We start from the raw sequence: 15,539 nt of genomic DNA, 5'->3' as shown, positions 1-15,539 counted from the left end.
ACATCAATTTGTACATCCACTCTAGTTAATCTTACATGGAAAATGTTTTCATATGTGACATGTGTTGCTTTTTCTAACTTTAAAAATAAACTAAATGTTTATTTATTTTAAGTTTATTTATTCATTTTAAGAGAGAGAGAGAACGTGCAAGCAAGCGCGTGAGGAGGGGATGGGCAGAGGGAGAGAATCCCAAATAGGCTCTGCACTATCAGCGCAGAGTTCGAAGTGGGGCCGGGTCCCACTGAACCGTGAGATCATGACATGAGCCGAAACCAAGAGTCCAATGCTTAACCAACTGAACCACCCAGGCACCCCCCAAAATAAACAAATGTTTAGAAATGATTTAACACTATTGTAAATAGTAAAGATGATTTAAAATTTAGGTATTCTTTTGTATAAAATTAGAATCTGGGGTGAATTATTTTGAAAATGTTAGTGAAAATACTTAGGCTAAATTTTCTGTAACCATTCACTTTGATAGACAGAACATACATACAGGATTCATATTGAAATGATTGTAACTGGATAAAACATAAAAATGTTAAACTCCGTGGATAAATTACATCTTTTACAATGTCATTAGAAAAATATTCACTATAGGAAGTGACAAGAGAAAAGATGACAATTTATTCTGCCTCTTACAGAAAAAAGAAAAAAGGAAATTGTGTGAAAAAGAGACAGAATGTGTGTCAAGCTCATCAGTGAACTTTTGGAAGCTTTGCTCTCCATTTATGAGAGTTTGTGAGCTGATAAATTTGATCACTTTGAAAGTTAATCCAACAAAAAATAGTGATAAAACTTTCAAATACATTAGAATTCTTACTGAATGTTCTGTATTTGAAGACTTCAAAATTATAGGAGGGAAACAATCCATGTGCAAAAAAAAGAAAAAAAAAGAATGTAGACACACATTCTTTATAAACATTAGCTCAAAGTAAATGATAGAACCAAATGTAATATGCAAAACTATAAAACTCCTAGAAGGTAATATCACAGAAAACATATGCAATCTTGATATGGTGATGACTTTTAGATACAACTCAAAAGGCATGATCCATGAAAAAAAATTTGATACTCTGGACTTCATTAAAGTTTAAAACTTCTGCTCTGCAACAGAAACTACCACAAAAATTAGAAGACAAGCCAATGAGCTGAGAAATATTTACAAGGCACATTTGGTAGAGGACTATTATCCAAAATGTGTAAAGAACTCTTAAAACTCAACAATAAGAAAACAAACAACCTGATTGAAAATGGGCCAAGGACCTTAGCAAACACCTCACCAAAGAAGATCTACAAATGGTGACAAGTATATGAAAAGATGCTCCACATCATATGTCATCAGGGAAATGCAAATTAAAACAATAAGACACCACTACACCCCTGTTAGAATATCCAAAATTCATAATACTGACACCAAAAAATGCTGGGGAGGACGTGAAGCAACAGGAACTCTTATTCCTTGCTGGAGAGAATGCAAAATAGTACAGCCATTTTGAAAGACAGTTTGGCAGTTTCTTACAAAAGTAAGCATACTTTGACCATATGATTTCAGCAATCATTCTTCCTGGTATTTACACAAAGGAGTGGAAAGTTTGTTTCCATTAAACACCTACACACAGATGTTTATAACAGCTTTATTCATAATTTCTAAAACTTGGATCATCTGTGATGTCCTTCAGTAGGTAAATGGTTCAACAGTGCTACATTCAGACAATGGAATATTATTCAGGGCTGAAAATAAATGAGCTCTCAAGCCATGAAAAGACATGGTGGAAACTTAAATGCCTATTACTAAATGAGAGAAACCAATCTGAAAAAACTATATGCTGTATGATTCTTGAGATACTCTGGGATAGGTAAAACTATGAAGACAATAAAAGGATCAGTGGTTGGCAGAGGCTGAAGTGAAAGGACGAATAGGTAAAATGAAAATTTAGGACATCATGAATACGTACCATTATATGTTCATCCAAAGCTGTGCATATATAACATCAAGAGTGAACCCTAATGTAAATTATGGACTGTGGATGATCATGATGAAAGTTTATAAACTGCAAAAATGTACCCTCTTGTGGGGGAAGTTAGTAATGAGGAAACTACGCATGTGTCAGGCAGGACAGGCTGAATGGGAAATTTCTATACTCTCAATTTGCTGTGAAGCTAAAACTGCTTGGGAAAAAAAAAATAAAAGTTCTCTTAAAAAATTTTAAGATACAACAAAGCTCTACTTTAAAAAAAAATTTAATGTTTATTTTAGAGAGAGAGAGAGAGAGCGCGCAGGGGAGGAGCAGAGAGAAAGAGAAACACAGAATCTGGAGCAGGCTCCAGGCTCTGAGTTATCAGCACAGAGCCCAATGCGTGTCTCGAATTCACAAACTGAACCGCAAGATCATAACCTGAGCCGAAATCGGGCGCTTAACCGACTCAGCCACCCAGGTGATCCAATGAAACTACTTTTTAACCTTTCATTCCATTGTTATTTTCAGCCTTAGAAGTCTATAGTTACATATTTATGTTTCATAGACAATTCACTTCTTTTTAATTCACTTAAGATAATTTTTTCTCTTCATTTTGAGGAAAAAAAATTATATATATATTCCTTAAAAAAGTATTTTGGTAAATTTCACTGAAAATATCAAGGTACAAATTTCTCTTTGATTTTGTATTTACCTTGAGATATTTTCTACTTCATAAACTTTCATTTGCCATTGAAAATATATATACATAAAAACCCCAAATTAGGTATTTAATTTGATTCAATTTAGGTCAAGCATTTGATTTCAGTTCTAGATCAAAAGCTTGAGGAACATGATACAAACAAAGGCAGTCCTTTGTGGAGAGGCTGATTCTCGCCTCATCTTCTCTGTTACAATTTGGACATCATTTTAAGTGCAGAGAAAACAGCCAGCGACTTCAGAAGCCTACTTAAACCATAGCTACCTCAAAAATGAGATTTTCACCAGTTAATATGATAGGTTTGGAAGAAATCTTGAAATGGTCTGAATAATAACATGCAAATTCACTAGGATTACCTTTCTTCCGTTGTAAAATGGAAGTAGAACATACCTATGGAATATCTCATCTCAAGTCTTCCTTTCTAGCTGCCTCCTAAGGTGAGGCCTTCTCTGATTATCCTTTCTTCCATCCCATCCAAAGCCCAGTATCACCTGTCTTTGTTTCGCTTTATAACTCTGACTTAAGTTGTCCAAAATTGGTTATTTTCTTTTAATAATTTATCTTTCTCCTTTTTCTGAACTCTAGTTGACTTCAATCATGCTTAGTTTGTGAATAAAATAATTTAATCAAAACTTTCATTTAGAATATTATATCTTGATTCATCCTTAATCAGTTTGCAAATGAAATTATAAATTGCCCTTGGATTCTGTAGTAAATTGTCATGTTTCTATCTTCATTAGCCTATAATGTCTATTTCTCCTAAACCATAATGGTTATTTTGCATGTGAGAATGAATTATAAATCTGGTGGCACTTGGGATTTCCCCACTCTGTGGAATTTGGACTGTTTGTTTTAACCCCAACTGGTATTTCAGCATAAATCTAACCCAGGCAACTTGGCCAAATCATTAAGGCTGTTTACACCTAGTGAAAGGGAACAACAAACATGAAAACCTTAAATAACAATTTTTTCCTCAGTCAACATTACTGACTGAATATATTTTCTGGATGTGCTATTAACTGCTTTAATTGCTTCCTTAGGTGTTTTGTACATAGAAAAAAATATATCTGATATAAGGAAGATTGAAACATTAAAAATTCTCTGGAAATGTATTTCCTAGATACAGGCATTTCACAAAAAGTGGCTGTACAGATCAAAGATAAAAGCTGTAGTGACTTATAGAGTTAACTCTTAGTTTGTAAATAAACCTCTGGCTATAGATATGTACTTAGAAGGAAATTTATTTGTGAGTATGTTTTGCTTCCCAAAGAGAAACTAGGATAAATAAGAAAAACAGTATTCAAAATCTTAATATTATATGTGAATAATAGGAATAAACACAGGCCAAAATAACAGAGTATAATAAACATTCTCCATCTGTACTCACCCTTGTTCTTAATGCAAGGTATGATGGTATAGAGCCATCATACCACCAGATATGATATCCATCAGGTGGTTGATAAGTTTAATGTTCATGATCCATTGGGACCCACGTAAATGCTCCATAGTACAAATGATCAATGGTACCTACATCTTAATCATTAAGATTCATCAGGAAATTATTGTTGTTTATATACTGATTTTATTTTATTTAAATTAATTTATTTTTATGTATGTTGATTATATTTAATGTCTCTGAGAATATTTTCATTTTGTTTTTTGGAAGAAATAAGAACAGAATCTGCTTCAATTAAAAAGGAAAAAAAAATACATCTTGGACCTTGACACTGCAGATGACACACATCCCATAAGTTGGTCACGAGCCAAACACCAGTGAATTGTGACAAGCAATAAGATTAAATAGAATAGCAAACAAAAGGAAATACCAAAGTACCTCCAACGTGGTATTATCTTGTGATTCTTTCACTTCAGTTTCTTATGTCTATATTTATGTGTCAAGATGTAAAATACAGCTCTTACAGTAGGTTCTGGTCAAAGAATTTGAAAGCCACTGCTTGAGACAGCAGAACGGCTGAGACTAAAATGACAGTGTAATCATAAAAGCATCTGTTGACGGGAGGCAGAGTTGACAAGCTTATGCTCTGGTGAGTGCCTGTTATCATCTATAAACATTCCTAAGTTGGAAGTGCTTAAGCAGAAATATTTGGGCAATCCCAATGAGCCAGACCTCGATGTCTCAGATACATCGCAGTAGACTTCTCACTGCCCTCTAGGAATTTCGACTTCTCAGTTTAAGACACATGGCAACCTGGTTGGGGATTTGGGAAAACATGCGTATGGAATTCTTTTTCTGTCTTTTCTGTAACATAGTTTTCCCCTTTTTCCTTTCACTGACTCAGCAAGAAAATAGTAACTGCCTCACTTTGCTTTCCTTCTTCGTCCAGAGTTTAGGCCTCCATTAAACCACTTTCCCATCATTCCCTTTTTGAATTTTAGGCTCTACTTCTAGAGAGCATCCATCATCCAACAGTATGGTCTCAGAAAATACATATCGGAGAGGCTTGATGTTTGTCCGCTTTCAACCTACTCATTCCTTACATCCAGTAGGATGACCTATTGCTTATTTAACTACAACTAGAGCCACATCCGGCTGTGGTCTTTCTACATACAACTGAGAGCAGTTTGATCATTTCGCTTGTAATCAGTGGTATTTTTTACTAGTAAGAATGAGCCCAGTGGGAAGTCTAAAGTGGGTCTTAGAGTGTATGACAGAGGACCTCGCTCCTTTTATTCTGAAGGCTGAGAGAATTTGCTAAGTTTGGTCGAGGCACGGCTCTTGGGAAGGGAGGCAGTGAGACATTTCCTCAGCCCACTAGCTGCCTCCATAGGAGCTTCTTGGCAAAGGAAGTGACGACACAGTCTTTACGATCCCAAAGATCCTACAGGTGGCTCCATCAGTGCCCCATGAAACTGCAATATTGCGTTCATATCCCATTTTGATCCTTAAATAGGATAATAAATGATGGGGAATAACTTGGTCTGGGTGCCCACCTAGTCTGTCCTGTTTTTTCACTCCCTTCCCCTTGCATTTTGTTCTCTTTGACAGCACTCATTTTCCTGGTGTGATTATCATCGGACCAATAGAGAATTTTAATTACATAGGTCATAATTTTTACTTTTAGCATGGCTTTTCAACCTTTTATAGCTGCATAGGTCATTCAGATCCCCAATACCTTAATTTCTTTTTTGCTTCTTGGGGCCTACGGAGTCTGAAATTCAGTCTCCCAGTTTTGGGATACTGAAATTTCTCAGGATAGCATCTTACCATTGGATCCTTTTACTGTTAAACATCCAGGGTTTTCTACTGTTCAAAACTATTAGTAGCTTATTAGATCTAAAGGTAGCTCTGAGTATTTCAAACCTTCCTTTGCATATCCTTTAATACACAAATAGATCTGGCTTTAAACTTTCTCTGTATATCTCCATTTTCTAAATAAGAAAGTATTGAGTATCACACCTACTTATTCTCAGAATTTTTTACCTTCATGCAAGGATTGAGGAAAAATCCACAGAGACTACATACTGTGTCAGATTAAATTGAAAAATAATTTAATTAAAATACACCTGTTCTCTCCAGTCTGCCAGAATCTAATCATTTGAAATGGCATTCTTCCAGACAGGAGTGGCCACTGTCCCTATTTTAGAAATAAGACAAATCTAATATTTCACACATTTCTATCATGTTGGGAATCTAATAACTCCCCCTTTCACAACCACATCTAGTGGAATGTTATAATAATCTTTTGAAAGTGAGGAAGAATTCAGAAGGAAAAAGAGCATCAAATGACTTCAGAATGCTTCTTGAGTTTCCAGGAAATATTCATACCATACACATACACACACACACACTCACACGACATATACCAATTACAAAATAATATTAGACTTGAAGTATAAATTACTTTAAAATATGTTGTAAAAATTTTGGGACACCTGGGTGGCTCAGTTGGTTAAGTGTCCGACTTCAGCTCAGGTTATGATCTCACGGTCCATGAGTTTGAATCCTGCATCAGGCTCTGTGCTGACAGCTCACAGCCTGGAGCCTGCTTCAGATTCTGTGTTTTTCTCTCTCTGCCCCTCCCTGCCCCTTAAACTCTGTCTCTCTCTGTCTCTGAAAAATGAATAAACCTTAAAAATTTTTTTAAATAAAAAATAAAAATATGTTGTGAAAATTTAAAAATTGCTTTCCTTTTTATTTTAAACCCTAGGTAACCTCATTAGCTTCATAAAATTAATCCAGGCAATTATAAAGACAACAAATATTACTATGTTCAAAAATACCCATCTCTCTGTAGTTTCATAGACACCAATATTTGCCTCTCTATGTTATGTCTTCTGTGTGGATTTCCCGTCCCTCTTTTATCTGACTAATACTCAATATATTTCATCCCTTATCACCCCCAATACAGATCAATTCAGTGCAGCTCCTTTTTTCTACTTCTGCACCTCTTTACTATTGCTCTCTTAAACGTGCTATAAACATATTCCTATATTTATATATTTTTATTTGGCACTGTCTGAGATCATTAAATGTGAAGAATGTGTGCTTTGTGCAGAATAGATGCCCAGTAAATATTGGTTGAGTAGATGAATGATCATTATCATCACTAAATTTCTGTAAAATCGAGAGATTTACAGAGATTTCAGCTGAACTGTAAGATGAAGTTTCAATTGCTTCTTGTTTCAAAATGAATTCCAGTTTCTTTGCGTTCCAAGGGCCTGAACGTATCAATCCTATTTGACTTTTCAAATCGTGTGTGTGTGTGTATAATCACTCATCCCTATATTAATACAGTAAAACCTTAGATTGCGACTAACATGTTCTATGAGTGTTCCATAAGACAAGCAGACATTTCTAATAAATTTTAACTTGTTCAACGAACGATGTCTCTCAATATGAGTAGCACGTGGCCCGAATGTCACGTGATCATAACTGAGCCATGGTTCTTCTGTCTCTCTCTCTCACTGACTTGCTCTCTCTTCTGTGGGATTATGGATGATCATCTCCCATGCTCAGATGCTCGGTCTCAGGCCTTTACAGAAATCAGCGATTTTTCAAAACGTTGGAAGGTACCCGCAACTGGCACTGGTGTATTTTTTGTCACTTCAAAGCACTTACAGACTGTCCTTTGCTTTTCCATACAAGAGTAAGCTTAGGAATGCTTTGCTTCCTTCTAGGTCAGGCTGCTTGCAGATATGGACCCTTTCCTCTGCTGCCTTATTGCCACTTACATTAAATACAGTATATGATAAGAGTTTATTAATACTGTAGTCAACATCCATGCAAGCATATACAAGGGCCCCCATGCAGAACAAGGTTGAAAAGAAAGGCTGTAAGAAGAAGGAGATGATTGGGGCAGAAGTTAAGAAGGAAATCATTGAGAAGCATGAATGAGGTGTGCAAGTGGCTGAAATTGCAAGATTTTGTAAGCAGTCTGTGTCGATCATTTGCATAATATTAAAGAAGAAAGAAGAAATTAGGAGCCTAGATGCAATAAAAGGAGTCATGAGAATCTGAAAGCAATAGCCACGTGTTCTGAAAGATGTAGAAAAGTTGCTTCTGGTTTGGATAAGTGAGAAGCATCTAGCAGGTGATACTGTGACTGAGAACTTTGTCTGCAAGAAGGCAAAGGCCTTGTACACTGACCTCACAAGTAAACCGCCGGGTACATCAACAGAAAACGAAGAAGGTTTCAAGGTGAACAGGGGTCTCCGTCACACCAGCCATGAAGGTTTTCAAAGGTAAGTGCAGATAAATTTATTTTTTTTTGTATTTTCTATTTTCTTTATTATTTTGTATATTACAGCATTGTAATCATTTTTATATGAATATTTTTGGGGATGTGAAACAAATCATCTGAGTTTCCATTATTTCATATGGGGAAATTCACTTTGATATACAAATGCTATGGATTACAAGCATGTTTCCAGAATGAATTGTGCTTGAAAACCAAGGTTTTACTGTATCTATAGAATACATACTTTCCATTTATGAATGAAGCCTCTTTACTCTAACTTCAGTAAGTTGATTGATAAGGTCCTTGTTGTTCCCCCAAACACATTGTTTGCATTCCAGCCTCCACAGTTCTGCTTTAGTATTCTCCTATTCTCTTTCTGGAAAGACCTATGTTTTTTTCCTCTATGTAAATCTTATCTGTCTTATAAGTACAGCAGAACTTCCCCCTGCTGAGTGGACTATCTTGATGACTCACATCCTAATGAAGTTTGTTATTTATCTTGTGTGTTGGCTTTAACTTTGAATTTTGACATATGAAAAGGCAAAAATTATGTGTTGTAGTTATTTTATACTCCTTACTGTCATCAGAGTGAGTATTTGCTGAAGACTCTGGAACATCTAACACTAGAATGAGCTAAAGAGGTCTCTGGGTTATTTGTATTTGGAGATGGTTCATTAAAGTATAAATAATTATTTTCCCCAAACAGTTTGGAATTTACCTCTGTAGAAGAAGAATAATGAGAAAAATGTTTCACTGAAGACAATTCTGGTTTCAAGATTCTAACCAGAACCTTTAAAATAAAAGCACGTAAATGAACACATCTTAATGAGGAGGGAAATCAATGAGAAGAAAATGGTCATGTGGTTTTGTTTTTCTGATCAGGGTAGATAGCTTCATTTCTTTTCTGTTTTTCCATCTGTTCAGCAACTCTAAGGTTTAGCTCTCTTCTAACTAATTGCAATTGCTTAGTATTGATTGATGGTGATACAAACCAAGGGACTATATAGGGATTTAGTCTTGATGTGAAGCTTTTATATGTAATTTTTTTCCCAAGTTTTCTCTGGAAAGTAGGATGTTCTGTGTGCCCTGATGTGCTGTAATTTCCTGGAGAATACCAGAGTCCTTGCATTTACAATGTATAAAGAGAGAATAAAGCAGAGGGGTGTTACAACACATTTTCCCCAAGAGGAAAATTATTATGTACAATAAACATGTAAAGAAAGACCCACTGACCTAGAATCCAGTTAGCTAGTTTGCAACTGCCTGTGTTTGAGAAGCTACTTCCTCTTTTAACTATTACTAGGGGTCTAGTTGTATTAGAAGAAGCTAGGAGGACGACAATGGGACAAATATTTCATACAAAGTGAACATTACTAATATTTACTTCACTTTGTAGTAGGAAAACCTTAGACTCTGTGACATTTTCAGATATAAAATATGTATTTTATATCTTTGTCATTTCCTAATCTTTGTAGAGAATTGATCTTAATGACTATCAATTAAGGTTAGTTAATTAACCTTGAAGTGACTCTAAGACATCAAACTCTCTGTTTCTTGTGGTTTTAGGAAGATTACAATGAACCCCTCTAAGGAAGCAGCACTATTCGCTCAATCTGATCTAGCGCTGAATGTCACCCATAGGATTAATTTTAGAATTAAGCAGTTACCCACATGTTGTGTTATGGAGCTTGGTCATTTCTCTGCACAATAATGATTGACCTGACACAAATATTGGATGCCTCAAAATTTCCAGAAGCTGGTAGGATGGGTCACAGATCAGCATCCAGGCTCTGGTATTAGCACTTGGGCTACACTTGCAATCTTAATTTTTTTTTTAACGTTTATTTATTTTTGAGACAGAGAGAGACAGAGCATGAATGGGGGGAGGGTCAGAGAGAGAGGGAGACACAGAATCAGAAGCAGGCTCCAGGTTCTGAGCTGTCAGCACAAAGCCCGACGCGGGGCTCAAACTCACGGACCGCGAGATCACGACCTGAGCTGAAGTCGGACGCTTAACCGACTGAAGCGCCCCTACACTTGCAGTCTTAATCGCTTACTATCTTTTTGCCTCGCTTTTCCCATCTGTAAAGAATAATGGTGATACTTACTCCTTAGGATTAAAGGTCAAATGAAGCACTACATATAACCTACTTATGACTATACATGATTAATACTAAATGCTTTAAAAAATGAGCTATTGTTACTATCATAAAATATTCATCATTTTGACTTACCCTATCTGTATCCTGTATATAGTGAGGATAAAGTCTTAAACTAATTCACACCCAAGTGTTAGTGTCTTCCTTAATGAAAGAACATATGGATTAGCTTCATAAACTGCAAAGTGCTCTATAAAAAATAAAGAAATTGTGTAACTAGTATTTTAAAGGGCAATGAGAGAACAGAGATGGTTTCAGTACAAGAGGGATGGCAGATAAAGACTGAAGGGAAATTCAGCCATTTCATACTTTCCCTGGTGCCTTCCTTATTCTGTATTACAGAATATACTGCAAATTCATCTCTATGTGGTTATTCAATAAAAGAATGCCATGAGAGATTACTCACTGCACATGTTGAATTGAAAAACCCAGGGACACCTGGGTGGCTCAGTTGGTTAAGCATTGGACTCTTTGTTTCTGCTCAGGTCATGATCTCACGGCTTCATGAGTTGGAACCCCACATCAGGCTCTGTGCTGGCATCACAGAGCCTGGTTGGGATTCTCTCTCTCTCCCTCTCTCTCTCTGCCCCTTTCCCTCTCATGCTGTCTCTGTCTCTCGCAAAATAAATAAATAAACTTCAAAAGAAAAAATCCAGGCCAGTGGGGCAGCCCTGTACCCGGGAGCAGGAGGGGGGGGGCACAGCCTGTGATAAGTATGCACACATCCGGCCAGTCGGTGTAGGGTGCCTAGGGGAATGTGCAGGTCTGTGCACCAAGGGAGCAGGATCACGGGAAGTTTTAACACTCTGGGAGTAGATGTTTGCCATGAACAGAGTAAATGTGAGATTGGCACTTGCATTTGATACGCTCCCCAACCCTACAAAATGGAGGCCAGGCCTGAGGTCCACAATCGCATTTGTAGGTGTCCTGCTTCACTGTAAACATCTCTAGGTAGCTTTAGAGCTACTTGCAGGGGGCAGAACCTGGGGTGGGGGAAGGTTTGAGGTGCTTGGATCTATTGTAATTTTAAGTCTTTTCTTTTTTAAGTTTATTTATTGAAAGAGAGAGAGAAAGAGAGAGAGAGAGAAAAGTGAGTGGGGGAGGGGCAGAGAACGAGAATCTCCAGCAGAGCCCAACACAGGGCTTGAACTCATGAACGGTGAGATCATGACCTGAGCCCAAATCAAGAATCTGATACGTAACTAACTGAGCCACACAGATGCCCCATCTATTGTAATTTTAAGTCTTAATATAAAAACTACATCATTTATATCTCTAGTGTGAAAAAAAGCAATTACTTTCAATTTTTTACCCCTGAGCATTACTTTCTGCAGGACACTGAGCTCCTAAAAGACAGTAACCATGTCATAATCATTTCTTTTATTCCTGGTACCTTTTACACAATAAAACTAAAAAAAGCCATGTGAAAACTGCTCATTGATTTTTTTAGTACATAAATGAATGAAAGAAATCAGTAAACAGTTGTCTTTTAAACAAGAAGATATTTAGACTTCGCAAATACTATGAATCCAGAGTAAGAGATGATTTTCCTATGAAGAACGACTCAAATATTTTTATAAATGATAAAACATTTAATATGATGCTGTTTTCTAGGGGGTTTCTTTTGTAATTCACCTATGAATGCTATATAGTAAATATTCTAAGCAAACATATTGTCAAACTGTATAATAAAATATATGTAATGAAATTATATTAATCTAAAATCCTCTCATGCCAAGAATGACCACTCTTATCCATAGTAATATATTTAGCTGTATTTTGAGTTCATTAGACAAATCATTTTCACTCTTTCATATTTATGCACAGCAAACTGCATTGTGTAGAGAATATATGTATATGAATAACTAATCTCTCACTGAAATTGAGTTGTCTCAGGAGGAAAATTCACTATAAAGTTGGTTATCAGTGACGGGTGCCTGGGTGTCTCAGTCAGTTGAGCATCCAACTTGGGCTCAGGTCATGATCTTGTGATTCATGAGTTCAAGCCCTACATCGGTCTCTGTGCTGACAGCTCAGAGCCTGGAGCCTGCTTCGGATTCTGTGTCTCCCTCTCTCTCCACCCTTTGCTTGCTCATACTCTGTCTTGCTCTCTCTCTCTCTCAAAAAAAAAAAAAAAAAATTAAAGCAGTGACACCATACAAGTTGTATTATGATGTATTATTCATAAAAAAAAGTTGAAAGAACTTCAACTTTTTGTCTTGTAGAAATGTTATTTAAGTATATTTTGCTGTACCTATAAAGAGGCAAGTGTCTTGTTGATTGTTTTATATGGTTTTCATTCTAAGAGCTGGTCAGAAAAGCTGTTTATACTTTTGGATTGCGAATCATGTCAATCTTAGAACATATGGTCATCCTTAAAGTCTGTTTAGAATCTCTAAAATAGAAGTTGTTTGAAAATTTAAATTATTTGATTTATAATTTTATCAAAACTAAAATGTTATGATCAGATAGAAGTACACATGTATCTCAGCATACCTTTACTTTAAAAAAAAGAAAGGCTTATATCCACCCAAGACACTGTAAAGATTTGGTATTTGTTTTCCTAGTTTACCTTCTGCTCAAATAGTTCTTGAGTTTTTGAGGAGATTTCTTTTTCTTTTCCCATTACCTAAAGTCTTTCTGACAGTGGAGGACCAAACAAAAAAAAATTGCCCAGAGACCCAATCTGTATTTTACTATAGATTTTAATCATATTTAATTTCTTCCTTACTCTATCCTACATATCTCTGAATTTAGTGTATGCATTCCCCAAGAATTAAATACCCCTCTTTCATGTGAGTCCAGCTTTTCTTTTTTCTTCCCCCTTATCTCTCCCTCTCCCCCTCTCTCCCTTTCTTTCTTCCTTTCTCTCCTCTTTTCCTTTCTATCTTTCTTGTTTCCACACTGTCATATGCATTTCATTAACGATTTTCAACACTCAAGCTAGGTTCTACAGCTTAACAATTCAAAGACCTCCCACCCTAAAGCAACTACTTTCTCAGAAATAAAAGTTCTGTTAGTAACCATCTAAGGTGGTATTTTCAAAAATGCCAGATTATTAAAATGACTTAGGGATCTAGTTAATATACAGATAATCAGGACCATGGGGTGGGGGGAACTACTAATAAACTCCCTAGATGACCTTTTGATAAGAAAACTAATCTCTCAATCAATGCAAATTTCTTCCCATTGCCATTCTGGTATGTGGTCATAATACCAGCCTCAGTAGAGTGATAAATACTTCTTTAAGAGAAAGCCTATTTCACTGTTCAATTTTTTCTAATTATAGAAAAAAAAAATGTCTTCTTACATTGTTCCTAAACCTATTTCCTATTCTGCAGGTTACAGTTTTATCATGGGCACATACTGCTCTTATAAAAAAAAGATGAATTATAGAGAAAATCAAAAGTGCTCTAATACATATGATTTGACATGAGCAGGTTTTTGCCAGCAGGAAAGCAATGAAAATGGGATCAAGTCTTCCTAGCAAAGGAAATTAACCAACAGGAGCTTGACAATTGCAGGCTTATTTTAAGGGAGTAGTGATATGTTTTGAAGGTTATTAAGATGTAACCTCTTATTCATCTAGAAACTTGGATGTTTCTCCTTGAGAAAAATCTTTAGGAAAGTTACAAGTTGTTGTTACCTCTACAGATGAATTGGCAAAGAGTATCACTATTATCGCTTGATTTTAATCAGAAAACTTGACTTAAATTCCAACTAAGACATCCTGAATTTGCCACTAATTCTGTTAAGTAGATGACCTAACTCTCTGTGAATTAGTTTTTCATGTGTGATATATAAGACCCTTCTGACTTGATTATAATAAGGATTAAAAGTGAACATGATAATAAACTAGTATTTAGTTCTGTAAAAACACTAAATGTTGAGAAATGTCCCTGAGCTAGCTAGTGACATTTTGTCTCTGGTGGAAATTCAATTGTCATTTAGTGAAAAGAAGAAAGAGCTCAACTGATAATTGGCATGCATGTATCTAAAATTACATGGTTTGGGGCGCCTGGGTGGTTCAGTCCGTTGAACGTCCGACTTCGGCTCAGGTCATGATCTCACGGCTCTTGAGTTCAAGCCCCACATCAGGCTCTGTGCTGATAGCTCAGAGCCTGGAGCCTACTTCGAATTCTGTGTCTCCCTCTCTCTCTGCCCCTAACCCACTCGCATTCTGTCTCTGTCTCTCTCAAAAATAAATAAACATTAAAAAAAATAATAATTAAAACAAATAAAATTACATGTTTCTAGAATTCACACCTAGAGTTTTTGTAATATTATTTCACCATTAGAAGAATTCTCTTTTGGTCCTTACTAGGTTTCATATATTTATTGGGGTAGGAGAACAGAGATAAGGAAATCAGAGTGAGAAAAGACTATCTTTTAAGTTTTTGAGAGAGAGAGCAAGGAGAGAGGGAGAAAGAGAGAGGAAGGGAAGGAGAGAGAGAGAGAGAGAGAGAGAGAGAATCCCAAGCAGGCTCAGCACTGCAGTACAGAGCCCAACGCAGTGCATGAACCCACAAGATCAGGTCATGATCTCACGGTTTGTGAGTTTGAGCCCCACATTGGTTTCTGTACTGACAATGCAGAACCTGCTTGGGATTCTCTTTTTCCTTCTCTCTCTACCCCTCCTCTGTTCACTCTCTCTGTCTCTCTCTCTCAAAATAAATAAATAAATTTTAAAATAAATAAATAAAGCATTATCTTGAAATGAAAATGCGTATGCAAATAATTTTAAGGTTGAAACTAAATGCAGTTTTCAGTGGTTATTGACAATAGTCACTCATTTTAAGCTAAAGGATGTTTGAATGTTGTGTCTTTATCACGAATAAACAGTTGGTTAATGTCAGAACCAGTGTTACCTTTTTTCTGTGCTCCCATGTTTTTTCTTCCATTAAAAACTTAAACACTGAAGGATGGTCCTGAATATATACATAGATATGTTGTGTATAAAGAGGAAATCAAACACTTAATCTGCCTCCTAAAGACCAAAATC

The 15,539-nt window shown here is 36.1% G+C and overlaps 1 long non-coding RNA gene across 1 annotated transcript in view; it reads left to right on the top strand.

Annotated features, from left to right (window-relative positions):
* Positions 1-15,539, top strand: part of LOC128314336 (uncharacterized) — an 88,479-nt gene that overhangs the window by 29,287 nt on the left and 43,653 nt on the right. The window contains exon 2 of the long non-coding RNA XR_008295862.1: positions 7,819-8,382. This is a non-coding gene — a long non-coding RNA (uncharacterized LOC128314336). The remainder of the gene's footprint in view (positions 1-7,818; positions 8,383-15,539) is intronic.

The sequence above is a fragment of the Acinonyx jubatus genome, chromosome B1 (genome assembly GCF_027475565.1).
Source record: "Acinonyx jubatus isolate Ajub_Pintada_27869175 chromosome B1, VMU_Ajub_asm_v1.0, whole genome shotgun sequence".
NCBI classification, from domain to species: domain Eukaryota; kingdom Metazoa; phylum Chordata; class Mammalia; order Carnivora; family Felidae; genus Acinonyx; species Acinonyx jubatus.
This window is presented reverse-complemented; position numbering and strand designations above follow the sequence as displayed.